Source organism: Microcebus murinus, chromosome 19, assembly GCF_040939455.1.
Source record: "Microcebus murinus isolate Inina chromosome 19, M.murinus_Inina_mat1.0, whole genome shotgun sequence".
Taxonomy (NCBI): Eukaryota; Metazoa; Chordata; class Mammalia; order Primates; family Cheirogaleidae; genus Microcebus; species Microcebus murinus.
Genome location: NC_134122.1, coordinates 43,378,854 through 43,389,955, shown reverse-complemented (window position 1 = coordinate 43,389,955; position 11,102 = coordinate 43,378,854).

Sequence of the window (11,102 nt, the reverse complement as noted above, 5' to 3'; positions counted from 1 at the left end):
TCTTTAAAGTCTCACTGTATGGAAAACTCCTGATGTCCAGACTGGGCAATCTAAGCGTGTGGACCAGGAAGGAAAGTCATTCATGTATTTGCACATTTCTCACTCCTACTACTCATGGGAGTGCAGCGAGAGCTATGTGAGGAATTTAGGCAGGAAACTTTCAATATGGCTGGATATATGTACTTACCTCCTTTTTTATTTTTGATTGAAAATCTTATTTACTCTGAATGTATAACACTCGATAATGTTCATTGATGTCGTTGTTACTTTTCTGCGGAAAAACATGGTGCAATGGCCTGGGAATTCTGAGTCCATTTGTTCATTCATTTTTTTTTCTTTCAAAATCATTCATCCAGCATCATGCTATGTAGGGCTTTGTACTAAGTGATGTGGGGCTAAAAAGATAAATCATAAATTGTCCCTACCCTTAGGAATCTCACAGTGTAGTGCCTTGCCGGCCGGTGGGGCCGCACATATACTGAAAGAAACGGTAAAAGGGGCACCATTAATCCACAAATGATCTAATTAAAGAATCAAAATAAATATTTCCATAACTCTTGCTTGTGGTAAAATATACATAACATAAAATTTACGCTGTTAACCGTTTTTAAGTGCATAGTCCGTGGCACTCATTAAGTGCATGCACATAGTTGTACAAACCATCACCACCATCCATCTCTAGAACATTTTCATCTTCGAGAACTGAAACTATGACCCCATTCAACACTGACTCCCCATTCTCCCTTTCCCCAGCCCCTGGCAACCGCCCTTCTCTGTCCTGTATCTATGAACTTGACTCCTCTATATACTTCCTATAAGTGGGCTCACTTAGTATTTGTCCTTTTGCATGTGGCTTATCCATAACATTTTTAGTTGAAAGAAATGTGTTTTTGCAGAAACAGGAAAATGCTAGCCCTGTCTCTGACTGCTTCACCACCTGGTTTGGCCCAGGGGAAGCTGGTAAACTTTTCTTAATGCTCACAGCTCTGCAATAGCAAAACTAGTTTAATGTCTTTCTTTGAAGATTCCAACGTGGTGTCATGGTATTAGTCAATTCAGGTCAACTGATGTTATTACAGTACTTATGAGACTGCTCTTGCCTGAAAACCCTTCACAGCCTCCCTGGGGTGGGGGTGGGAAGTGAGAGAAGCAGCTCACAGGTGGGACAGGGCGCTGGCACTGTGGAAAGCCCAGCTGGCTTCCACCGGCTGCATGCTTCTAGGGGCTTCTAGGGTGAGCTCACAGAGAACCCTGCCATTCGCTCCGCCCAGATGCCTGCCGGAAACCCAGGCCCTGAGGACTCCCCTTCAGCTCTGAGCTGGGCTTTCTAAAATCCTTCCTCTGGGGCCAGACATTCACCAAAAGGCCAAGACATCGCAGACTACCTTGGAGTCACCTGTTGCGTTTGAGATCTATTTTGTGTTGGAGGCTGAAACATGTTGGCTTCTCTCATTGGGGTTAGGGAAAGACCAGGTTACTGGGTCAATACTTGACTGGTCAAGTATTTCTGGGGTACTTGGATATGAAGCCAAAACATTGTAGTTCACAGCAAGTGTGGTCTGCCGAATGGGAGTCAACTCTGGGTGTCCTATTGCCAGGAACAAGGGAGCCCATTTTCCCGAGGTTCACCTTCTTTTCCACCAGAATATAAGCTCCACCAGGGCTAGATGTTCACTACTGTAGCCTCAGTGCCTAGAAGAGAGTCTGGCAGCAAATGTGAACACCTCCTATAAACCACAGGAAACATCTGTTGACAAGATTATCTAGTGCATCAACATCTTTAGATAAAATAATCAACAAACACCATTATATTGTTAGAAACCAGAAAATCATACCACTGATATATGCACTCATGCTACTTAATCAAGGAATATTCCTAATGATTCTATAATATTTCAGTCTTCCTTTTCTTTAAAAAAATGTAATTAGTTGTTTTATTTTAAAATAACATTACTGATTACCCTTCCCTTCTCCCAGAAATTGACTAATTTTGTAGAGTCTTATGGAGGCATCAATGAAATACTTAGAACTGAAAGAGGAAATGACTTACTTGATTTTTCAGGATGTGTGTACCTATTGGTTCTCTAGTGCAGTTAAATGCTAATATTGCTGCTGAAAATTGATGCAACTTTTGTGAAGCAACGGCTGAAACAGGGCCTCTGTGTAACACTTCCTCGTGTAGAATTTTGAAAAAAAAAAAAAAAGCTTAAGTTTTGGAAAATATCAGAAAAGAACCTCTCGATGGGCTTACCATATAAGTCTTTTGTTTCATTCCCCAACAGACTACGATTGGCTTTGACAGGGGAGTTTTCTCATTTGTGTCTGGGGTTTGGGCCCCACTTCTGTTTTTTTGACCACTGGGCAGCCATGCTGTCTTCATAGAAGCCATGCCGTGGGTGGTGACGTGGTTCTCACTAACTCCTCCGGGGACTCACAGGTGTGACGTCTGTCACCAGCACTCTTCTCCCCAGAGAGGGTGTTGGGAAGTCGTGTGGTCTGCAGAGCAGGGGTTACGAATAGTCCACGCCTCTTCTCCATGTGCCCCCTAGCGCCATCTGGGAACACTTGACTCTTCTCTCCTCGAGTCTTTCACCTTACTCGTAGGGTTACTAATACACATGCCTTTTTTAACTTGCAGGGACCATGTCTGGACAAATTTGCCAAAGACTGTACCTATAGTTGAAGCGAAATTTAATGTCCTCCAAGATTATGGCTTTCCAGTTCTTCGTGGCTTATTAAGAAGACCCCTTACTCAACAACAGATACATCCAAGCCCTCACCATGGGTCTGCTGGGAGCCAGTGATACAACGCTACACAACAGATACAGACCCCATTTCTGCTCTTACAGTGCCTACGCCTGGCCAACGGCAGAGCTAATATTTCTACAGGCCTTTTGCTCACAGAGTAACGAAGATAAACCACACTGTATTGAAATGGCTAAAAAAAAATTTTTTTTTTTTGGTCAGATGCAATTTTATCAATCACTATGGCAGGGTCAAATCTATAAGACATTTTGAGCTTTGTAGGGCATAAAAACATCCTCTAAAATATAGAGTATTTTGATACCCCCAATCCCCATCCATGTCCCTCCAGCCCCTTTTGGACTAGATAACCCCCTTCTTGGATTCTTGGGGACCTCAACACATTCCTTTCTTGGCCAATGGTATGAGTCAGTGTGGGAAGGGGGCCCAACTCAGCCTAGCCACTGTGGCAGGCCAGAAGGAAGCCACTAACGTGGCCAATAGCCTCATGGGGGCGGATTGGTTGGAAGTGCGGTGGGGTTCATGTTCGGTTATATAAATGTGATTCCAGGTAGAGCCAGTGCTGAGGTAGGTTCGAGGTGAAGCCAGGACTCTCAGAGCCTTCTTCAGCCTGGCAATTCCTGGTGACACTGCCAATAAACTGCTGGCCGTGACAGCTTGTCTGGGGAGACACGCTCACCTTTAGATAGTGCCCTGTGCAGAAAAGGGTGGCTGGGCAGGGGTTGCTTGAGTGGGGAGGGGAGTAGCTGCATTGATGCCTCACTCTGAGCTGGCAGCTGGGTAAGGCCACAGGTAAGCAGGGTAGATTTATAGTATGGTTTGGGGAGCATGTCGTTATGGTAACATGGGCACAGGCTCTGACGTCTAATGGCCCTGGGTCTGCTCTTTATCCTTTGAAACCTAATGAGGTCTGGCACTACTTTTCAGTTGTTGTGTTATTTAGGGTAAGACTAGCAACAGTAGCAAATGAATCTTCAAATTTCAGAGCCTTAACACTCATGCTTATGTCTCACTCAGGTCAGTGGGTGGCTCACCTCCAGGTGGTGATTCAGGGATCTAGGATCCTTCTAGCTTGTGGCTTTGCCACCCCTTAAGGCTCTGGGGACCTCTGCATGGACACAGAAGGTGAGAGAGAGCGGGTAGGTCTTACCACATTAGCCCGGAGTGACACAAATCACTCCCAGTCACCTTTCATCGTGCCAGGGGACCAGAAAATGTGATCCCAGGGAAAATTCTATACTATGGATAGGGCCACGTATGTGTCGAAGGAACGGTTAGCTTCTCTGCCTGACAGTGGGGTAAACTTCCAAATTCCCAGTTTCCTCATCTGTGAAATAGAGGAACTGGAGCCAACCTCTGAGAGTTACTGTTAGATGAGGGTTAATGTGACTAATCTAGTGCTGGCACAGTAGACACCCGACTCATGGCCATGATTACTGCCAGCCAGAGAGGGGCTCTGTCTCAGCTGTTGGAGGAGAGGCGATCTAGGCCCACCCCTAACCCCAGCTACTTTAAATGCTCCACATCCACGCCTGTGATTCTGCCTGAATAGGTTTCATGATGACTATTAAGCAACATGCATTCTGTGTTATGATTATTATGTAAATCCAAGTATATTTCACAACGATTGCTATGTAATATGTATTATATCTATTGTGATTATTATGTGAATGCAAATGAACATCTCACTGCAACATATGTCTCATGAACTAAATATTCCTGGGGTATGGACATAAAGCTTTTAAATATTGCCCCATCATTTGCTATCATTCAAAAAGCCTTTTGTTATAAAAGCAATAGAGGTCTTTACGAAAATTGCCAATACACAGACAGCTATAAAGTGGAGGTTAAAAGTCACCTCCTCAGCCTTAGTCCTCCTCCCCTATGAACCCTAATTGGACAAGTGCTCATCGTGAAGCTTTGATAAATCCTTCCAGAAATACTCTATGCCTATATTCTAGCATGTATAAATACTTTCATTTTCCATAAAAGCAACTCATGTTAAAATGTTATTCTGTAACTCATTTTTCTTGTTCCCTGTTTCCTGACTCTAGGATCTAACTCACTTTTTTTTTTTTTTTAAGGCTGATCAAGTAACTCACTGTTTTTTAACCGCTACACAGTATTCCATCTAGGGAATGAGCTGCAGTTTATTTAACTAGAGATGAGAGCATTTGCGGTAAGTAAAAAGATACCAGCTTCTCCTTTTCTCTTTGTGAGCGGATGGCTCACTCTCCACATTTACATTCCCGCAAAACTGCAGGGACCCCCAAATCACAGACACATATGGGCGCATCCAGAGTGCACATGCCTCTTGCCGTGGCACCCCTCATCGTCCAGGAAATGCTCAAGCTTGGATCAAAAGCCTCTGTCCTATCAGGGATGAGGTTACAGAGGTGGAATTAGGTGTCAAAAGTCTTCAGGAACCCCTCCTCTGTGCCTGCAGCCTCAGGCTTGTCCAAAATAGCAAACAATCCCGTGTCGTCCTCTCCAAATCACAAGGACACTTGGGTCACCTTCAAGGATATGGGCGCAGAGCCTGGCAATCAAAAGGTAATTCCTTTCTGTTGCTCAGTCCATTTGGGTTAGACTTCCTAACTCAAGTTAGGAAGAGAAACCAAGTGGTGAGAAAACAAGTGGCTCTTGCAACTTTGCTGAAGTCTCAGGCAGTAAGACTACTGGGGCTGTGAAAATGATTTTGTGTACCACGTCACTGACCCAAGCCGTCAGCCCTAGAATAATGTCTTCCAACTTTTAGCAATTTAAGCTCCATCCTCTGATTCCCTTTCTGCGTCTCTGCATAGCACCTTTACCATTTGTATCTAATATTTCCATATTTGAACAATGCATGTGTAAACTTACAATCTGTTTCAGATCTATCCTTAATCCTAAACGACATCTTGAAGTCATAGGTTGGGTGTGCTTGTTACGATTTTTCTAACACACATTACAATAAATAAAACTCTTATCCTCCCCCAATTATCCATCTATGTGGCTCTTAAAATCACTGACCATATGATACTTTGGGAATTGCTGCCCTAGTGCCTTTCACATAGCTTCAGGGAAGATGTGTCCCTTTGAATCACCAAAGAGAAGACCCTTTAGAAATCCTTGGAAATGTGCAGGATTCGTGTCATGCGAGAGCAACCTCTGTTTGTTCTCCTTCACCGGCACAGAATGATATTTTTGGCCACAATAATCTTCGTGGAATGTTTTTCTCCTTTTTTGGAAAGAAAGCAAATGCCTCCGTTCCCAATTACCATGGAGGATAAGCAGTAAAGAGCGAGGAAGGGCGCAGGGACTCCCACCCTAGCAGATGCAGGGATCTTTTTATTGCTGACATGCACTGAGCCAGCCTCGCATAGTCCTATTTTTAGACTTTTGGGTTGACTTGGTGAATTTGGCCTCCTTTTCAACAGATCATATTAATGAACTGCAGATGGGTCCATAATTGATTCCTTTCTATCACAATTATTTCCCAGGCAGGCAAATGTACTCAATGTCTCCTTGGTGAGTAGTTACCTAGTTTCTAAAACCCCTGCTAGGTCTGGGAACAGGTTTTCTTTTTGGCTTGAACATCAGAGGACAGATTATTGAAGATGGATTCACTGAAGTACTTGGCAGTTTGACGTCCTTGGCAGTCATATTGGGAATTTGGAGATCTTGGTGGCTCTGTGTTGAGTATCAGGGGATGCTAATATTTATTATCCTGGTGGAGGGAGGCAAGGGCTGCATTAGTGAATGACATTTAGCAACGTTTCCACCACATATCAACTTCCTCCCAAGCGCCGCCGTTCTGGCAGTCTACCCAGCAGAATGCTCTCCTCTCTTGGCTACGCCTTCAAGTATTGCCATATGTCTGGGGCTCCAAAGGCATTTTATTTTATGCCCAGCACACTTTCCCTTCAGAGGCTCTCGTTTTCCCCTTTGGCCTTATGCAAAATCTGGGGCCAGTTCATGCAATGCTACCAAGCACTGCAGGGGGTGGTTGGTGGTGGGTTAGTATTGTGTTCTAATATAAAATAGCAGGAAGATGAATTTTCATACACAACAGTGCAAGGCACTGTCCATCCAGACCTCAGAGAGCCACAGATGGCGTTGACAAAGAATTGCTGCCCTCCCTATATTTCAGAGAAGTGACTGGGTCAGGCTTGACATTTAGTCACTTGATCAGAAAACCAAATGCAATGACAGAAAGAGAAGACAACCCTTTACCCATGTTTAGACTCCAAGCAAACAAATCTCCCTGTTTTCTGGTGAGTTGGTGGACTCTGGACTCTGGTGAGTCTATTAAACCTGGTTGAGGAGATCCGAATCTTGCCAATCACACAGCCGGGATTTATTCACATTCTATCCAACTTGGCGCGTTACCCAGGAAGCCAGTTTTTCTTCCAAAGCAGGAGTCTCACTGCCACCCAGAATGCATGTGATCACCTCTTTTGTGTGTCAGATGTTTTGTAGCAGGAAATAATTTCTGTGTTTATCTAGATAAAAATATAATTTGAAAGCTGCTGCTTCTATGTAAAACATTGCAACTCAATTTTCAGGTCAGACGAATTCTACTATCATTATCTTTGGGTTATTTGAGCTTCTATTTATCATTGTAGCTGGCAGCGAGTTAGTTTTATGATTTCCATGTGTGCTGTTCGATAACAATAACAAAGTCAGGTAATTTCAACTTTTGGAGTTAAGAATGCTGTTGCCCAAATGCGTTCTGGGATATCCTTCAGAAAGGGCCCAAACGTCAGCTGTCTCACAATTCTCTTGATGTCTTACAACATCTCCAAACTGACTGATTGCACAAAGCAGGTTGGTAATGAAAAGACAAATGGGCTGTGCGTCCCAGGGTGCTCTGGTCTGGGGGGCAGTTGGGTCTGGCTCCTCTGTAGGAACGGTGGGTACGACGTGAGCGGAATTGCTGTCCACCATCCTGCTTCTTGGTCGTGGCTTCCAAACCCACTTCTGTTGGTCTTCATTGTTATAGTGCCTTTTCCCCGAGGAAATGCAGGGCTCTACCAGGAAGTGAATGGCTATTTTCATTCTCCCTAAATTAGATTATTGTATGCCCAACGGATAAGTATCAGGTGTCTTTTGAACAGATGGCCATCAGGAAATCCTGTTTGCTTACCTTAAGTCACTCCAGGCACCTGCATCTCCAAAGTTCTACGATAAGAGTCTAGGCAAGCCACGCGGCTACCCTGGGGGCCTGTTGTCGTCATCTCTAAGTGATGATGTTTACTGGGCTAACATTTTGTGGTTTGGTGTAGTTAGGGGATTTCCAGTCTCTGTTGATAAAGGAGTTTATTATTTTTCTGGCACCCAATTTTGAGAGTTTTACTGGCTTGAGAATTACAGTTGACCTTAGTAGACCTTAGAATAATTGGGAGGAAAAGGAGCAGGAGATAGTGAGGATGGGGTTTAATCACTGATTTATAAATATTTCATAATGAGCTTAATGACTATCATTTATCCTTAAATTTAAAAAAAACTTTTTACAAAGCTCACCCTTCCTTGGCTTCCATTTATTTGAGATGAGTCACCACAACTCTCTATCTGGAAAAGGCTTCCTGCTACACTGAGCCTTCCTTCAACTTGCTGTTGGACTCAGGTCTCTTAACTACTGGCACCAGTGGTACCTTGTCCCATACACATCAAACTCGGACTGAAGAATGTCTTGTGATAACCAAGGATCTGAGTGCACAAGTGAACCTCAGCATGCGGCGGCCATTTTTATTCACCATTTAGGGGATAAAGAAACTGAAGAGTGAATGAACAAAGGGCCTAAGGCTTTTTTTTAGCAGGGGGTTGTACACTGTCCTCTTGGAAGACTGGAAAGGGCTTTGTAGATTAGGATCAGCATTCAGAGTGGCTTCTAGAAGTTTCCGAAGCAGGTAGAAATTAGGAAGAGAGGCTTGTAGGATTCCGAGTCAAGTAGACTGAGGTTAAAATCCCAAGTTGACCTCTTACCAGCTGTTTCATCTTGGGACAATTTCTAATATTTGCTGAGCCTCAGTTTCTTCATCCGAAAAATGGGACATGATCCTACCAGTCTTATAGAATTGTTGTTAGCCAAAATGAGATGAAGTATGAACATGCACCTTGTACAATGAATGTCTGCAGTATTACCAGAATGCCAGAACATTATTCCCTGGTGCTATGGTCTGAATGCTTGTTCCCCCAGCCCACCAAATTTATCTGCTGGAGCCTAACCCCAATGTGATGGTTGATATTAGGAGGTGGCCTCATGGTCACATGAGTGGAACCCTCATGAAGGGAATTCATGTCCTAAAGGGGCTAAAGGGGTGAGAGTTCTCCCCTTCTACCACGAGGATGCAGTGAGAAGTCGGCAGTCTGAAAAAGACCCACTCTGGAACTCAATCCAGACTTCCCGCTTCTAGAACTGTGGGGAATAAATGCCTGTTATTTATAAGCGACCCTGTCCAGGATATTTTGTTATTGCAGCCCGGATGGACTGAGACACCCAGTAAATGATAGTTCATTTCCTCCTTCGCAATCAAAGGGAAAGCTGCTTGGCCGTAGTTTTGCCTTAAGAGCTGTGCCCATCTGAGCAGGCCCACGCGGCAGGCATTGTCTGGGTTGAGGCCAGCAGTACTACAGTAGCATCCTGTTTCTGAAACTGTTTGTTTAGATGTAAAGATGCTGCCCCAAAGCAGTGCTGCTTTATAGCCCCTGAGCCACCAACATCTTGACTACATTGGTGTTAGGGGCCTGGCCTTGATTTCCTTTTCCTATAGTTTGGAGAGGTGGACTGAACTGTCCCCAAAATGCCCACAGGGAGCTGTCAAAACAAATTTTAGAGCCAGAGAGCTGTGGTCCCTGAGTGGTCTCTCTGTGTCCCTCCTACATTGGTAGCAGTAACAGTTAGTCAATCAACAAACAGATAAGTAAAATTATGCATGTGTTCTATGTGTCAGGCACTGTGTCAAGTGCTCTCCATGCATTACTTCAATTTCAGCTTAACTCCGTAGGACGTGCTCAGTAAGAACATGATGACTTAAAAATTCTTCCAGCAGCCCATGAGCTCAGGGCCATTGTCATACCCACCACACGAATGAGGAAACAGTCACGTGCAATGCACTTTGTAGTTTACAAAGCATTTAAATAAGGCACATATTTTCTGAGTCTAAGAGCAGTATATAATAATAGTAGGAAATTTGGAAAACACATTGAATTAAAGAAGAAAACAAAAACCACTGTTAATCTCATTACTCGGTGAAGCAGCTGCACGTAATTTTTAGATGAAGATGATGATAATGATATATTTTGTAGATACAGAAACTGAAGCTATTAGAGAGCAGTCCCATAGCATGGGGCATTTCCAGGACTTGAACCCAACGTGTGCTCATATTTCTCTACATTTCTAATGGGCTGAGGATCTTTAAGGTCTGTCTTGATTGGGTTTGCAGGTTCTTTTTGCGCCTTGGTCTGAGTGACTATAGTCGGGGCTGGTTGAGCCTGTGAGGGTGGATGGGTCATTGTTAGGTTTCTGATCTGTGAGCCTCAGATCTCTGGGGTGGGGAGGGGCAGCCAGAGTTCATTCCAAGAAGCCCGAGAATACATGTGCCCCACAAACATTGCCTGTGTACATTGAATAAATAATAATGTCCTACCCATATGAACTATCATTTTTTGAACATATGTGAATAGCTATAATTAATGAAATGCACATTTATTTGAAAGCACAGCTAAATTCATTATAGGCTTTTGTCATTATGTATTTTCTTAATGAAGAAATATTAAACATACAAAAACTATCACATGGGAGTCTGCCATATTGGGGGGATTTGAGAGGATTCCTATATTTGGGGATACGGGGGGTTTGGGGGCTGCTGCTAGAGAGGAGAGCCAAGGCCAATCCTGGGATGAACACTGCAGTGTCACGTGCAGCAGAGCAAGTCCTGCATCCGGGGACGGGGTGCTGAGCCAAGGGACAGTAGAAACGAGGGTGGGTGTACATCTGAAGGGACTTGGAACCAGCCACACATTTAGCAAAGTCCATGGTGTGGTGTCATGTTTACGAAATACCCACTTAGTTGGCTGATGTTCAAAATGAGTTTGTTCCCAAATTCATTTCCATGTTGCCTAGGCTCAGTCTGAGTTTGGACGGTTAGCCCAGCAGAAACCGACGTGCCGACTTATTTTGGGACTCAGGCCTTTCAGGGAAAAATAGCAGTACTCGCTGGCAAGCAAAGAGGCCAACCAAAGTGGGTGTTGGCCACCAATCCTGGTTGCCCAGTGAGGAAAGGCACCTGACACCACCTTTCACCTGTCACCTGGGACTTTTCCCCTCTGTCTGGTGGGTTAGGGTCCTGTGCTTA